Consider the following 16380-nt stretch of genomic DNA (forward strand, 5'->3'; position numbering starts at 1 on the left):
AGCAAGGGCAGGGACCGAACCCGCAACCTCATGGTTCCTAGTCAGATTCGTTAACCACTGCGCCATGACGGGAACTCCCTTATTTTTTTTAAAATCTATTTTAAATATGCTGGTGTTCATCTGTTAATCCTCAATTCTCAATTTATCCCTCCTGCCTCCTTTCCACTTTGGGAATCATAACTTTTCTTTTCTCTTTTTCTCTTTTTTCTTTTCTTTTCCCTTCCTTCCTTCCTTCCAGGGCCACACCTGTAGCATATGGAAGTTCCCAGGCTAAGGGGTCGAATCAGAGCTGCAGCTGCTGGCCTACACCACAGCAACACCAGACCTGAACCACATCCACAACCTATGCAATAGCTCACGGCAACACCAGATCTACTGAGTGAGGATCGAACCTGCATCCTCAGAGAGACAACATCGGGTCCTTAACCTGCTGAGCCACAATGGTAACTCCTGTTGTATCTTTTTGTTTATTTATTTATTTTTAATATATATTTTTATTTTCCCACTGTACAGCAAGGGGGTCAGGTTATCCTTACATGTATACATTAAAATTACATTTTTCCCCCACCCTTTCTTCTGTTGCAACATGAGTATCTAGACATAGTTCTCAATGCTATTCAGCGGGATCTCCTTGTAAATCTATTCTAGGTTGTGTCTGATAAGCCCAAGCTCCCGATCCCTCCCACTCCCTCCTCCTCCCATCAGGCAGCCACAAGTCTCTTCTCCAAGTCCATGTGTTATATCTTTTTGAATTAAAATTTTCATCTTTTCTATTTATTTATTTATTTAATTTTTTTTTTCTTTTTTTTGGATGCCCTGTGGCATATGATCTGAGCTCCATCTGAGACCTAAGCTTCAGCTGTAGCAATGCTGGATCCTTAACCCATTGTGTCAGGCCAGGGATTGAACCTGTGCCTCAGCACTCTCAAGGTGCCATGAATCCCATTGCACCACAGTGGGAACTCCCATCTTTTTGAGATATATGCCCAGGAGTGGGATTGCTGGATCACATGGCAACTCTACTTTTAGTTTTTAAGGAAACTCCATACTGTTTCCCACAATGGCTGCACCAATTTACATCCACACCAACAGTGTAGAAGGGTTCCCTTTTCTCCACATCCTCTCCAGCATTTATTATTTGTAGACTTTTTGATGACAGCCATTTCAATCAGTGCAAGGTGATACCTTATGGTAGTATTGATTTGCATTATTCTAGTAGCGATATTGAACATCTCTTCACATGCTTTTTGGCCCTTAGTATGTATTCTTTGGAGAAATTTGTATTTAGGTATTCTGTCCTATTTTTTTTTTTTTTTTTTTTTGCCACACCAACAGCATGCAGAAGTTCCCGTATCAGGGATTGAAACTCTGCCATGGCAGCGGCCCAAGCCATTGCAGTGACAACGCTGAATCCTTAAACTGCTGTGTCACAGAACTCCATCTGCCCATTGTTTGATTGGACCAATTTTGTTGTTGTTGTTATTGAGTTGTACGAGCTGTGAGTATATTTTGGAAATTAAGCCCTTGTTGGTCATATCATTTGCAAATATTTTCTCCTATTCTGTAGGGTGTCTTTTGTTTTGTTTATGGTTTCCTTTGTTGTACAAAAGTTTATAAGATTGATTAGGTTCCCCCCTTCCAAGAAAAAGGGAGTTCCTGTTATGCATGGCCCAGCAGGTTAAGAACCTGACTAGTATCCATGAGGATTTGGTTGGATCCCTGGCCTCGCTCAGTGGATTAAGGATTCGGCATTGCTGCAAGCTGCGGCACAGATTGCAGATGTGGCTCATATATGGCACCAGGGCTGTGGTGTAGGCCAGCAGCTGCAGCTCCGATTTGACCCCTAGCCTGGCAACTTCCATATGCTATGGGTACAGCCTTAAAAAGATTAAAAAAAAAAAAAAGATGGATTAAGTCTTATTTATTTTGCTTTTATTTCTATTGCCTTGGGAGTCTCCACCTCTTAAAGAAATGAATTTTTTAAAATTTGCATACATGTTTTAAAGGTACCATATCTCTCAAACCATTTTTCAAGCCTGCTAGTTCTTCAAGCTACTTTTCTGTTCTTATTCTGTTCAGAGCCACTCTTCTTAAAACAGTGGTCTATTCCCTCCCTTAATTTCTCAGTACCCAACATTCAACTGCTGTTGACGGTCTAGATTATTACTGCCTAAGTGAACACTACTATTGAGCATAACATCTAAATTAGTATGGCATCCAAGGCTCTACAAAAACTAGCCACAGCATATGTTTTCTTTTTTTTTTTTTTTTGTCTTTTTTGGCTATTTCTTGGGCCGCTCCCACGGCATATGGAGATTCCCAGGCTAGGGGTCTAATCGGAGCCCTAGCCACCAGCCTACACCAGAGCCACGGCAACGCAGGATCCAAGCCGAGTCTGCAACCTACACCACAGCTCACGGCAACGCCAGATCTTTAACCCACTGAGCAAGGGCAGGGATGGAACCCGCAACCTCATGGTTCCTAGTCAGATTCGTTAACCACTATGCCACGACAGGAACTCCTATGTTTTCATTTTATCTCCCCGTTTCCTTTGTACTTCAGCCAGCTGGACTGCTCATCATTCCCCCAACGTGCCCTCCGCTTTCCCACTCTGTGAACTTTGCTCAGATGGTTTCCCTCACCAGGAAGACCTGCTTCGTACTTTCTCATTGATCAAGACCCAGCTCAAAAGCCATTTCATCCAAGATTTCCTGCTCTTCCCAATCAGAAACATTCTCTTTTTCTTTTGCACAACAGAGCACATTGTCAACTTTACTGCAGTCATCTCATCTTATACCACATTTGTGTTGTATACATCTTTGCTTCCTTTAAGAACCCCAACAATACCTTACTCATACTATAAGTCCTTAATCTTTTTGAATGGATACATTTATCTAAATGATTAAAATTTAATTTTACTCTCATCAAAAGGAAATTAAAGTCCTTATAATCGCCAACTTGATTAGACTAATATATTGAGCTAAGGGAATTTGCTGAATGGCCTCTGCTAAAGAAAAAAAACCAGTCTTCCATTATTTGAACAATTTTAATGAAATGACTCAAATTAAATCACGACTATTCTCCAAAAAGATTTGTTTCTAAGATATGTTTGCATATAGTAGTTTTACAATTCCTGGTCAATGTGAAATTTCCATGGAAACAGATCACACAAACTGGAGAAGAAAGAATTGAATTGTGTTTGAGTTGCATTTTGTCATCTCCATGGAGCTATTTGTGCTAAATATTTGAGTGCACAGGAAAGTATAATTTAAAACCACCTAAGAAAAGACGTAATATTTAATGTTTTTAAATAACAATACCTGCTATGAGTTTTAAAGATTTTTATTAATATGTGGAGATAATATAAAGTTTGAATATTTACTATCAAATAAAATACCCTTTGCCTCTTTGCTAGTGTATAAAATGGAAAGAAATTAAATGCTCAGCATGGAAAGGGTGATGTTGCTGTTTTTGGCTTCTAGATAAAACGATTTCTTTCTCTCTCTCTTTCTTTCTGCTTTTTAGAGCCGCATCCGTGGCATATGGAAGTTTCCTGACTAGGGGTCAAACTGGAGCTACAGCTGCCAGCCACAGCCACAGCAACACGGTATCCAAACCACGTTTGAGACCTGAACCATAGTTCACAGCAACATGGGATTCTTAACCCACTGAGTGAGGTCAGGGATGTAACCTGCATCCTCATGGATACCAAAACGGGAACTCCCTAAAAAGATTTCTTCTGGATATCATTCAGCTGTTTGTACAAAAGGCCTTCTAGCCTAGATTCATGGTCTATTAATGAGCCATCTAATAATTTTGATTTTAAATATGACTAATCAAATTGGGAGAGTTTGTTTAAAACATGTAGAAATTCAAAGATGAAAATATTTGTTACTCAAAGTTCTGTAAACCTTTCTGATTTATTATTTGTTTATTTATTGGGCTGTGTCCATGGCATATGGAAGTTCCTGGGTCAGGGACCGAACCTGTGCCACAGCAGTGACCCAAGCCACTGCAATGACACACGGGATCCTCAACACGCTGTACCACAAGAGAACTCCAAAATCTTTCTGATTTATGATTTGAGAAATGTATTCTTTTCCTAAGCACTGTAAAAACTTGCCCTTACTTAAAATAACTAGAAAGATTATCTTAACTTGATGATTATCTTTTTCTAATCTGACTTTGTAATATTAATGTATCTTTGTAAGTCAAAATTTTTAGACATCTTTTCAAACAACTCAAAATGTTCAAGAGGTATGAAAAGTACCTTAGGATTTTCTTTAAATTCTCATGTACTCTGCATCCATTGTTGACTTTTGCTTTTACATTTCAATAAATGTAGTCAGAACAAATAGAACAAAAAAAAGGAAAAGAATTACAAAAGCTGTGCATTGTGTTCACTGAAAATTTGCACATAGGCTATTAATATAAAGAGATTACATCACGCTTGCGTTACTTGTTCCACAATCATAACAACTGTTGGCTTTTAATATTAATGAAAGAAGGCATTGGTAAAGGCAATTTAAATGTATTAGTAACATACATAGCCTGTTCTCTACAGACCAACTCTCTACACAAAAATTCATCTAGCAGAAAAGGACATCTTTTACTCTGCCAAGGGCAAAAACTGTTAAAAAATAAGAAGTAAAACAAAAAAAACAGGAGTTCCTGTCGTGGCTCAGTGGTTAACAAATCTGACTAGGAACCACGAGGTTGCTGGTTCGATCCCTGGCCTCACTCAGTGGGTTAAGGATCCGGCGTTGCCATGAGCTCTGGTGTAGGTCGCAGACGTGGCTCAGATTCTGTGTTGCTGTGGCCCTGGCGTAGACCGGCGGCTACAGCTCCAATTAGACCCCTAGCCTGGGAACCTCCATATTCCACAGGTACGGCCCTAGAAAAGACCAAAAACAAAAACAGCAAAAAGCTGCCAATGGAGTATCACTTCCATTTGGGTGATTTTAATTATTTTCTGATAGTGATGCTCCAGTGGAAATTTGGATGAGGCCTCTACTTAATTGGGCAGAACAAAGCTGCGTGATAACAACCCCCTAGACAGCTATGCTGCTTGCTCAGTCACTTTCTCCAGTTGGAGGGGCTGCTTCCTAAAGCTATGCTTCTGTTTCCTCACAGATTTTTGTAGGGCTGCCTATACCTTCAACTAAATTACAGCCAGCCTATGCTTAAAGAAGTAAGATACAGGCTTTGTCCCACTTGTAAGAATCAGCTTTCTTTTTTGGGGGCAGCTGTGGCTATGGCTGAAGTAAATGATTACACTTTGACCCTTTCACGTGGTGTGTGACTTTGATGGACAGAGGGCCAAACACCCAAGAGAAAGTAAGCCTAAAATCCAAGATGTGGTGACAGAGGCAAAAAAGGTTGAAAAACCCAAAATACTCAGGTCTGGAAAGTGATACTTAGATTAAATTTAATGAAAATTTACACACCATAGATAATCTATTTTTTCCCTTTAGATTCATTCTCCAGCCTACTTAATGCTCAGAGAAGCTGACCTATGTGGACTGCATCACTGAGTCTCCTTGCCTTCTGGCTTCCACTTGGTTCAACCAATATAGAAGAGGGCTGAAACTGGTAGGAAATTTGTAAGAGAGAGAAGGAGGGATATTTGTTTTCCTGGCTCCCTCCCTACCACACAGCTTTAGGTTGGCGGTTTCCCTCTACCAAAACTACCACTCCTGTCAAGTCATCCTCACATCATTGTTCTCCCTCAGGAGCTTAGAAACCATTCCCGTCCCTTATTCCTTCAAGTTTAAGGGTGAAAAAGCTCTGTGCCGTTACTAGCACTGGGGTCTACAGCATCCCTCATTTTTTCTAAAATCTGCCCTCATTAAATTATCCAGTTTGTGGTGCCATCTGTTTCCTGGATGCTGGCTGATACAGATGGTATTGATTTTCAACAAGAAATCTCAGAAACATAATTCGACATTGCAACTAGACTACGCAATAACATTGATACTATGGAGGTATTTCCTTGTTCATGGCATATTTTATACCTAAAACCTTCCTAACCCCTCAAACCAATTCTGGAGGTGCACTGTTTACTCCCTCTGCATTAGTGAGAGGGATGTAGAGTAGTCTTTCCTTCCATCCTGTGGATAAACAGATGCTAGACTATTAAGAACAATGAGTCTAACTCTCCTTCAAGTTGTGGCCAATCAGTCTGACTAAGCTTCAGTCCTGGTTACTGGTTTTAAAATTTGGCTCCCTGCTATGACTGGAGCCTGATCTTGAACCCCAGAGCTGTAAATCTTGCCAATATTTTCCCCGGAGATTTTTTTCCATGTCTTTCTGTAGCTTGTTACTTCCTATGTCACCAAGATGGATTTCCTTGTCACTATATCTCTGGTCTGCTCTTAAACCTGAAAACTCTCTGTCTCAAAATCTCCTCTATTATACTACCCCTGACCCTCAGATTGGAATCATATTCACTGATTCTTCTGCGATTTTCTATTTGGCCTGCTAGCCCCTCCTTGAAGGTTATGACTATAGGATAATTTATTCCCCAGCTCCCATGTCTCCTACAGGGGTGACTGGCATTGGGATTCTGCAATACTTCATGACCAAGGTGACATCACTCATAATCGATGTAAACAGAATACATTGTTTAAAAGAAAGAGTCAGAAAGCAAGAATCAGTAAGTGTGCTTTCAGTAAAATATAATGCATTCTAAACAACCAATACAAGCATTGTTCAGTTTACTTATGAAATGGCATGTTTTGGGATTTAAGAGCCTGAAAATCAATATTGTGAAAAAGGGAGTGATAATAATTCTTGGATTCCAGAATAAAGATTCTGCCAAGAAATAATCTTAAATGTCTAAAAAAAAGGAGAAAGATTAAAATTATGGTATTAATAACTACTTTGTTGGGCATGCCATAAATCAGGTATTTTACATAGATCATTTAATTTAACTCTAACACTCCTGAACACTTGGCATTTTACTATGACTGAGCTGAGAAAGGTTACTTGCCTCCAGTCAAACTGCTAGTATTTGGGGAACTAGAATTTGAATTCAGGCTTGTTTGAAAAGCTTATATTCTTCTTGATATATTATGCCACTATAGCAATATGATAAAATATTGGGCAGCCCTTAAAATAATATGATGAATCTATCAATTTAGAAGAAAGTATATATGAAAAATATAAATGCAATATAATATAAAAATAAATATTCAGGGAATTCTTTTGTGGCAGAGTGGGTTAAAGGATATGGTGTTGTCACTGCAGCAGCTGGGATTGCTGCTGTGGTGCTGGTTCTGTCGCTGGCCTGGGAACTTACACGTGCCGAGGGTGCAGCCAAAAATAAATAAATAAAAATTCAATGATCCTAAAGTCATTTATAAAATGGAACTGAGAGAAGTTAAAATAGTTGGTATTTTATTTACTTATTTATTTTTAAAATAGTTGCTATTTTAGAGCAATCAGACAATGTATTGATAAATTTATACATAAATATTTCACTTTTTTGGAGCTATTACAATTTTCTTTTTTTTTTTTTTTGGTCTTTTTGTCTTTTTAGGGCTGCACCCCTGGCATAGGGAGGTTCCCAGGCTAGGGGTTGAATCGGAGCTGTAGCTGCCAGCCTACACCAGAGCCACAGCAACATGGGATCCGAGCTGTGTCTGCAACCTACACCACAGCTTATGGTAATGCTGGATCTTTAACCCACTGAGTGAGGCCAGGGATCGAACCTGCGTCCTCATGGATGCTAGTCGGGTTCACTGACCGATAAGCCACGATGGAAATCCACAAATATTTTTTAAATTTGGGGTTTTTTTATTTGTTTTTGTTGTTTTTTGTTTTTTGTCTTTTTGCCTTTTTCTAGGGCCGCTTCTGCAGCATATGGAGGTTCCCAGGCTAGGGGTCGAATCGGAGCTGTAGCCACTGGCCTACACCAGAGCCACAGCGACTCGGGATCCAAGCCGCATCTGCAAACTACACCACAGCTCACGGCAACGCCAGATCCTCAACCCACTGAGCAAGGCCAGGGATTGACCCCGAAACCTCATGGTTCCTAGTCGGATTCGTTAACCACTGCTCCATGACGGGAACTCCATAAATTTTGGGTTTTTTTAACTCATTTTTAATATATAGAAATACAACTGATTATTTTTGTGCGTCTTGACCTCGTAACCTTGCTAAACTCACTTACTAGCTCTGGCAGATTTTTGGTGGGTAGATTCCTTAGGGTTTTCTTTGTAGATAAGAACATCATATGCAAATTTCTTCCTTTCCAATCTGAATACCTTTTACTTATTTTTCTCACTTCCACTGGCTAGGACTTCCAGTACAATAGGTGTGGTGAGAGAGACAGTCTTGCCTTGTTCTTGACCTTAGGGGGAAGTAGTAAGCATTTCATAATTAAGCATCATGTCCCCTGCAGATTTTTTTGAAGATGCCCATTATCATATGGAGGAAACTCCTTCTATCCCTAGTTTGCTGTGAGGAATTTTTAAAAATCATGAGTTGGAGGAGTTCCCTTTGTGGCTCAGCTGTAGCTCCTGGGAACTTCCATGTGCTACAGGTGTGGCCATAAAAAGCAAAGAAATAAAAAAATTAAAAAAAATCATGAATTGGCATTTAATTTTTTAAAATTATTTTTCTGCATCAATTAAACAGTCATGTGATTTGTCTTCTTTAGACTAGTAAGTTGTAATTACATTGATTTTTCAATACTAAACCAGCACTGCATTCTCAAAATAATCTCCCCCTGGGTCATGATGTATTATTCTTTTTTTTTATATTGCTGAATTCAATTTGAAATTTTTTTTTTTTTTTTTTGTCTTTTTGCTATTTCTTGGGCCGCTCCCGCGGCATATGGAGGTTCCCAGGCTAGGGGTTCAATCGGAGCTGTAACTGCTGGCCTGCGCCAGAGCCACAGCAACGCTGGATCCAAGCCGCGCCTGCAACCTGCACCACAGCTCACGGCAACGCCGGATCCTCAACCCACTGAGCAAGGGCAGGGATTGAACCCGCAACCTCATGGTTCGTAGTCAGATTCGTTAACCATTGCACCACAACGGGAACTCCTGAAAATGTTTTTGTTGAAGATTTTTCTATGTTCATGAGGAACATTGAGCTGTAGTTTTTGTTTTTGTTTTTTTTTGTCTTTTTTGCTATTTCTTGGGCCGCTTCCGCGGCATATGGAGGTTCCCAGGCTAGGGGTCCAATCGGAGTCGCAGCTGCCAGCCTACGCCAGAGCCACAGCAACTCGGGATCCGAGCCGCATCTGCAACCTACACCACAGCTCACAGCAACGCCCAATCCTTAACCTACTGAGCGAGGCCAGGGATCAAACCCGCAACCTCATGGTTCCTAGTTGGATTCGTTAACCACTGCGCCACCATGGGAACTCCTGTAGTTTTCTTTTTTATTTAACCTTTTTGGCCACCTGGAGGCATATGGAGTTCCCAGTCAGGGATAAGATCTGAGCCGCAGCTGCTACCTACTTATACCACAGTTGTGGCAACGCTGGATTGTTTAACCCAATGTGCAGGGCTTCAGGATCAAACCTGTGTCCTGACACCTCAGAGACATTGTCCATCCCATTGCACCACAGCAAGAAATCCATCTTTTCTTATAATATTCTTTGCTTTTAGCACCAGGGTAATGACGGCTTCATGAAATAATTTCCAGCTTTCCCCCTCTTAATCCCTCTCTTTTATCATTGGGTGAGTTTTGGTAGATTTTGGTTTTTGAGGAATTGGTACATTCCATCCAACTTATTGAGTTTATGTATGTAGAGTTGTTCATATTATTCTCTTATTATCCTTTTCATGTCTATAGAGTCTGGATATTGGCAGTTTTTGTCATTTCTCTCTCTCTCTCTCTTTTTTTTTTGTCAGTCTTGTTAAAGTTTTTTTCTGTCTTTTTTTTTTGCTTTTTTAGGGCCTCACTCAAGGTATATGGAGGTTTCCAGGCTTGGGGTTGAATTGGAGCTACAGCTGCTGGCCTACACCACAGCCAAGGCAATGCCAGATCATTAACCCACTGAGCAAGGTCAGGGATCGAACCCATAACCTCATTGTTCCTAGTTGGATTGATTTCCGCTGCACCACAAGGGGAATTCCACGTCAGTCCTGTTAAAGTTTTATTGGTTTTACTGATTGTTTAAAAAATCCTTTTTGATTGTGGATTTTCTCTATTTTTTTGTTTTCAATTTAATTGATTTTTTTATTCTCCTATCTTTATTTGTTCCTTCTTGCTTTTGGCTTATTTTGCTCTTCTTTTTCTAGTTTTCTTAAGATGAAAACTGAGGTCATTGATTTGAGACCTTCCTTTTCTTTTTCTTTTTATTTATTAATTTTTTTCATTTTTGGCCACCCCATGGTATATGGAGTTCCTGAGCCAGGGATCAGATCTGAGTGGCAGTTGCGACCTAAGCTGCAACTGTGGCAATGCCAAATCCTTAACCCACTGTGCTGGGCTGGGGATTGAACCAATATCCCAGCACTCCCAAGATACTGCCAGTCCTGCTGTGCCACTGGGAATTATTTTCTTTTTTTTAAATTGAAGTATAGTTGATTTACAATGTTGTGTTAGTGTCTGGTATACAGCAAAGTGATTCACTTATACATATACATATATAATTTTTTACTATTCTGTGTTAGTTTCTGGTGTACAGCAAAGTGATTTCAGTTATATATATATATATATATATATATATATATATATATATATAATTTTTTACTATTCTTTTCCATTATACTTTATCACAGGGTGTTGAATATAGTTCCCTGTGCTATATACCTCCTTCATTTTTATTTTATTTTTTTGCCTTTTGTCTTTATAGGGCCACTCCCACGGTATATGAAGGCTCCCAGTCTAGGGGTCTAATCAGAGTTGTAGCTCCTGGCCTATACCACAGCTATAGCAACTCCAGATCTGGGCTGCATCTGTGACCTACAACACAGCTCATAGCAACGCTGGATCCTTAATCCACTGAGCAGCAAGGCCAGGGATTGAACCCACAACCTCATGGTTCTTAGTCAGATTCATTTCATTTCCACTGTGCCACAATGGGGACACTTCTTTTCTAATATAAGCATTTTAATGCTATAAATCTTCCTCTAAGCACCGCTTTAGCTGTATCTCACAAATATTAACAGATTGCATTTTCTTTTTTTCATATCAAAGTATTTTCTTTCTTTTTTTTTTTTTTTTGGTCTTTTTGCTTTTTCTAGGGCTGCTCCCACAGCATATGGAGATTCCAGGGCTAGGGGTCTAATCAGAGCTGTAGCCACCAGCCTATGCCAGAGCCACAGCAACGAGGGATCTGAGCCGAGTTTGCAACGTACACCACACCTCACAGCAATGCTGGATCCTTAACCCACTGAGCAAGGCCAGGGATTGAACCTGCAACCTCATGGTTCCTAGTCAGATTCATTAACTACTGCGCCATGATGGGAAATCCATATCAAAATGTTTTCTAATTTTCTTTGGGACTTTCTCTTTGACCCATGGATTATTTAACGGTATATTGCTTAATTTCCAATAATCTCCAGTGTTTGGAGATTTTCTTGTTATCTTTCTGCTACTGATTTCTAATCTAATTTTATTATGATCAGAGTATTATTTTAATTTTTTTCAAATTTGTTAAGGCTTATGACCCAGGACATAAGTCAATCTTGGAGAATCTTCCCTGTGCATCTGTAAATAATGGATATTCCATTGTTGGATGGAGTATTCCTTAAATGTCAGAGTTGGTGGGTTTTTTTTTTAAATAATTAGCACATAATTGCATCTTTATTCCTTGTGTTCTTTTTTTTTTTTTTGGCCACACCCATGGCATGGGGAAGTTCCAGGGCCAGCGATCAAACCCGTGCCACAGCGTTGATCTGACCCACAGCATTGACAATTCCAATCCTTAACCTACTGAGCCACCAAGGATCTCTCATTTCTTGGGTTCTTGATTACAATGATAATTAGGCAAATATCTTCCAAATTCTACTTGAATTATAGTAGCTTTGGAATGATAAACTATAAGCTCTGGTTTTAAGTTTTCTTAATATCTTTATCTTCTATGTTCTTGTTGATTTTCTGTTCACTTTACATATTACCAAAAGAGGAGTACTAAAACTCTCAACTATAATTGTGGATTTATATATTTCTTTTTTCACTTCTAACAGGTTTTGCTTCATGGATTTTGAAGTTCTGTTGTTAGGTACATACATAATGTTCTCTTAATAAACTGATTCCATTGTAGTTATGAAATGATTTTTATCCCTGGTCATTTTCTTTGCTCTGAACTTTGCCTTATCTGGTAGCAATATAGTTACTCCAGTTTTCTTTTGATTAGAGCTTTTAAAGCACATCTTTTTCCATTCTATAATGTTTAATCTCTAAATCATATTTGAAATGAATTGTACAGCACATGTTGGGTCATGATTTTTTTTTTTTGGTCCCTTTTGACAACCTCTTTTAGTTAGTATATGTAGGTCATTCTTTTAGCAATTCATTTAGAACAAGTCTGCTAAAATCAAGTCTTCAGTTTTATTCATCTGAGACTGTTTTATTTCACCTTTATCCTAAAGAATTCTTTAGTTGGATATAGAATTGAGTTGAATTTTTTTCTTTTAGCACTTTAAAAATGTTCTACTTCCTTGGCCTTTATATTTTTTAATAGGAAATCCACCATCATTGTTCCCCTATATAATGCAGGGTTCCCCCTCAACCCCTGCTCTTCTGGATAAAAATCTCTCTCAAGAGTTTTTCTTGGAGTGTCCATCATGGTGCAGCAGAAACGAATCCGACTAGGAACCATGATGTTGCAGGTTCGATCCCTGGCCTTGCTCAGTGGGTTAAGGATCCAGTGTTGCTGTGAGCTGTGGTGTAGGTCACAGACATGGCTTGGATCTGGCGTTCTGTGGCTCTGGCATAGGCTGTCAGCTACAGCTCCAATTAGACCCCTATCCTGGGAACCTCCATATGCCTCGGGTCTGTCCCTCAAAAAGACAAAAAAAAAAAAAAAAAGAGTTTTTCTTTTTTTGGTCTTTTTGCCTTTTCTAGGGCCACTCCTGCGGCATATGGAGGTTCCCAGGCTAGAGGTCTAATCAGAGCTGTAGCTGCCGGCCTATGCCAGAGCCACAGCAACACAGGATCCGAGCCGCCTCTGCAACCTACACCACAGCTCACAGCAACGCTGGATCCTTAACCCACTGAACAAGGCTAGGGATTGAACCTGCAACCACATGGTTTCTAGTCAGATTCATTAACCACTGTGCCACGATGGGAACTCCAGTTTTGGGTTTTTGTTTTGTTTTGTTTTTTGTTTTTTGTTTGGTCTTTTTAGGGCTGCACCCACGGCATATGGAACTTCCCAGGCTAGGGGTCAAATTGGAGCTGCAGCTGCCAGCCTACACCCCAGCCACAGCCACAACCACACCAGATCTGAGCAGTGACTGCAAGCTACAACTCAGCTCATGGAAACGCCGAATCCTTAACCCACTAAGTGAGGCCCACGATCAAACCTGTGTCCTCATGGATTCTAGTTGGGATCGTTACTGCTGAGCCACTACAGGAACTCCTGACTTCAGTTTTAAGCAGTTTGATTATGATATGTCTGGGTGCAGGTTTCTTTGGGTTTATTCCTTTTGCCTTTTTTTTCTTTTTGGCTGCACCCATGTCGCATGTAAGTTTTAAGGCCAGGGATGTAACCCACACCACAGCAGCAACCTAAGCCATAACAGTGACAATGCTGGATCTTTAATCCACTGTGCTATAGGGGAACTCCAGATCATTAATTTTTATTGATCTACCTTCAAGGCCACTGAGTCTTTTTTCTGCCATCTCCAATTTGTCTTCAAGCCATCTGGTAAAAAAAAAAAAAAAAAAATTTTTAGGGCTGCACCTGTAGCATATGGAAGTTCCCAGGTCAGGGGTCAAATCAGAGCTGCAGCCACCACCTATGCCACAGCTGCAGCAATGTGGGATCTGAGCCACATCCATGAACTATACCATAGCCTGCAGCAACACTGGACCCCTAACCCACTGAGTCACAATAGGAACTCCTAAAACTAAAAAAATTATAATTCAAATTATCTTGTCATAACTTTGCTGCTTTAGAAAGTTTCCAGTTCCATGTAAGACAGAGTAAGCACATCTCACTCTGTCTTTCCCATTGAACATCTATCTGGATTCTAAATCCGGGAAAAAAATGCATGGATCAGCTATTTGAGGACTCTGAAAAGTGAACAGAAGCAGGAATATTGGGGAAGAAAACATGAATTTGATATACCACCAAACCTGCATAGAATTTGCCAATTTTCCCAATATCCCTAGCCAGGACTCAGTGCAGCCCAAAAGCCTGAAGTGCACAGCAGTACAGACAGACAGGGTCTTGGAGGAGTCTTCTACTTCCAGCTTGAGGAATGGAAAGGAATTTCCTAACAGAGAGAGTAGGGGAAATCCCATGTGCTTGCTTGCTTTTATTTACCTTCTTTTCCTAATTGCCTAGCACCCAAAGCCCCCAAATAAGCATACAATAGCAGCAGAGAAAGCAACACTAATGGTGAGAAAGGGGTCTCAAACTAAGGGAAGGGAAACTTCCTCTCTGATCTGAGGAGAGGTGCTCCCAGAATTCTGAAGGTAGGGCAAAGCCCATTGCCTTTTTAAAATCTCTGTCCTCTCACTGCTTAACCTCACAGCACAGTCACAGGAAGTAAAGACCAAAATGGAGTATATGAAACCCTTGCTTTCTGATCAGATTACTATAATAGGGAGCCCCATAGAACTGGAAAGAACCAAGGAGACTGAGTAGAGAGAGAAAGGAGCTCAGGAAAGCAGAAGTTGTTTATGACTTCTGGGCTTAACCTCCAGTCTGTATGTTTGTGGATCTGACCCTCAGCATCCTATCAAATGCTTCAAGAACTAAACTACAAGACAGACCATTGCCCAGGAATTTGACTGGCTCCTGGGTGGCAAACATACAGGACAGATGCAAATAACACTCTAAAGTCCTTGCGAGCGCAACAGAAATTGACATTATGACTTAGAAATTCTGGTTGGAACTTAGAGTCTAATCCCAACCAGATGAATTGCCTGTCAAAACAAAAGTATCAGCATTTTCTATAGGATTTATGTTTTTGTTTTTTTTTTTGTCTTTTGTCTTTTTTGTTGTTGTTGTTGTTGCTATTTCTTGGGCCGCTCCCGCGGCATATGGAGGTTCCCAGGCTAGGGGTTGAATCGGAGCTGTAGCCACCGGCCTACGCCAGAGCCACAGCAACGCGGGATCCGAGCTGCATCTGCAACCTACACCACAGCTCACGGCAACGCCGGATCGTTAACCCACTGAGCAAGGGCAGGGACGGAACCCGCAACCTCATGGTTCCTAGTCGGATTCGTTAACCACTGTGCCACGACGGGAACTCCCTTTCTATAGGATTTAAAAAAGACTCAGAATCTCATAGTGTAGTACTCAAAATATCAAAGAGACAATAAAAAATCCAGCATTCAAAAAGCCAGGAAAACCTAAATTAGGAAAAGACAAAAGACACCAATGCTAAAATGTCATAGATGTTGGAATTGTCTGACAAAGACTTTAAAGTAGCTATTATAAAAATATTCCATTGGAATTTTGAAATTTCTTGAAATGCATGAAAAAATAGAAAGTCTTAGCAAAGAAATAGAAGAACTAAGGGAAAACTGGAGAAAAACACAATAACCAAATTTAAAAATTTTCCAGATGGGAGTCCCTATTGTGGTTCAGCAAGTTAAGAACATGACTAGTAACCATGAGGATGTGGGTCAATCCCTGGCCTCGCTCAGTGGGTTTAGGATCCAGGTGTTGCTGTGAGCTGCTGTGTAAGTCGCAGATGTGGCTCGGAACAGGTGTTGCTGTGGCTGTGGTGTAGATTGGCAGTCATATCTCTAATTCAACCCCCAGCCTTGGAACTTCCATATACCTTGGGTGCAGCCTTAAAAAGACAAAAAATTAAAAAAAATAATTTTTCAGTTTTAAAATATTTTAAAGCTGACTGAATATAAATACTTTCAAAAAATTTCTGGGCACAAATATTAACATAATAATTTCAACTACTAGATCTATATTTGCCTCATAATAATTTCAGGGTTTATGACTCCAACATTCAATGTATTATAAGAAAAATATATTCATGCTTATCCCTCCATTTTTTGTGTTTCTCTGTTTGCAGTGTGACAGATTTGCTAGCAATGCTCATTTATCCCATCAAAAACGTCACATAAAAATTCAAATAACTCAGAACTTTGGTGGGGGATTCACTTATGATTCTTAAGTCATGCAGTAGAACTTGAATGATAAGGAAACACATAGCAAAACATACGTAAGTGTTAGTGTTAGTTAGGACTAGTCATGAATGACAAAACATAAAAGACTACATA

At 40.0% G+C, this 16380-nt stretch overlaps 1 long non-coding RNA gene across 50 annotated transcripts in view; it reads right to left on the minus strand.

Moving 5' to 3' along the window:
• LOC106509807 overlaps positions 1-16380 on the minus strand; it is a 70836-nt gene that overhangs the window by 41194 nt on the left and 13262 nt on the right. For 36 of the 50 annotated variants that reach the window (XR_002342682.1, XR_002342692.1, XR_002342694.1 and 33 more), the window contains one exon: positions 13779-13831. The exons of 12 other annotated variants lie outside the window; for them this stretch is intronic. This is a non-coding gene — a long non-coding RNA (uncharacterized LOC106509807). Of the gene's footprint in view, positions 1-4270; positions 4323-13778; positions 13832-16380 lie in introns of all 50 variants that reach the window. 2 more of the 50 variants (XR_002342666.1, XR_002342655.1) reach the window with 1 other exon arrangement.

The sequence above is a fragment of the Sus scrofa genome, chromosome 3 (genome assembly GCF_000003025.6).
Source record: "Sus scrofa isolate TJ Tabasco breed Duroc chromosome 3, Sscrofa11.1, whole genome shotgun sequence".
Taxonomy (NCBI): Eukaryota; Metazoa; Chordata; class Mammalia; order Artiodactyla; family Suidae; genus Sus; species Sus scrofa.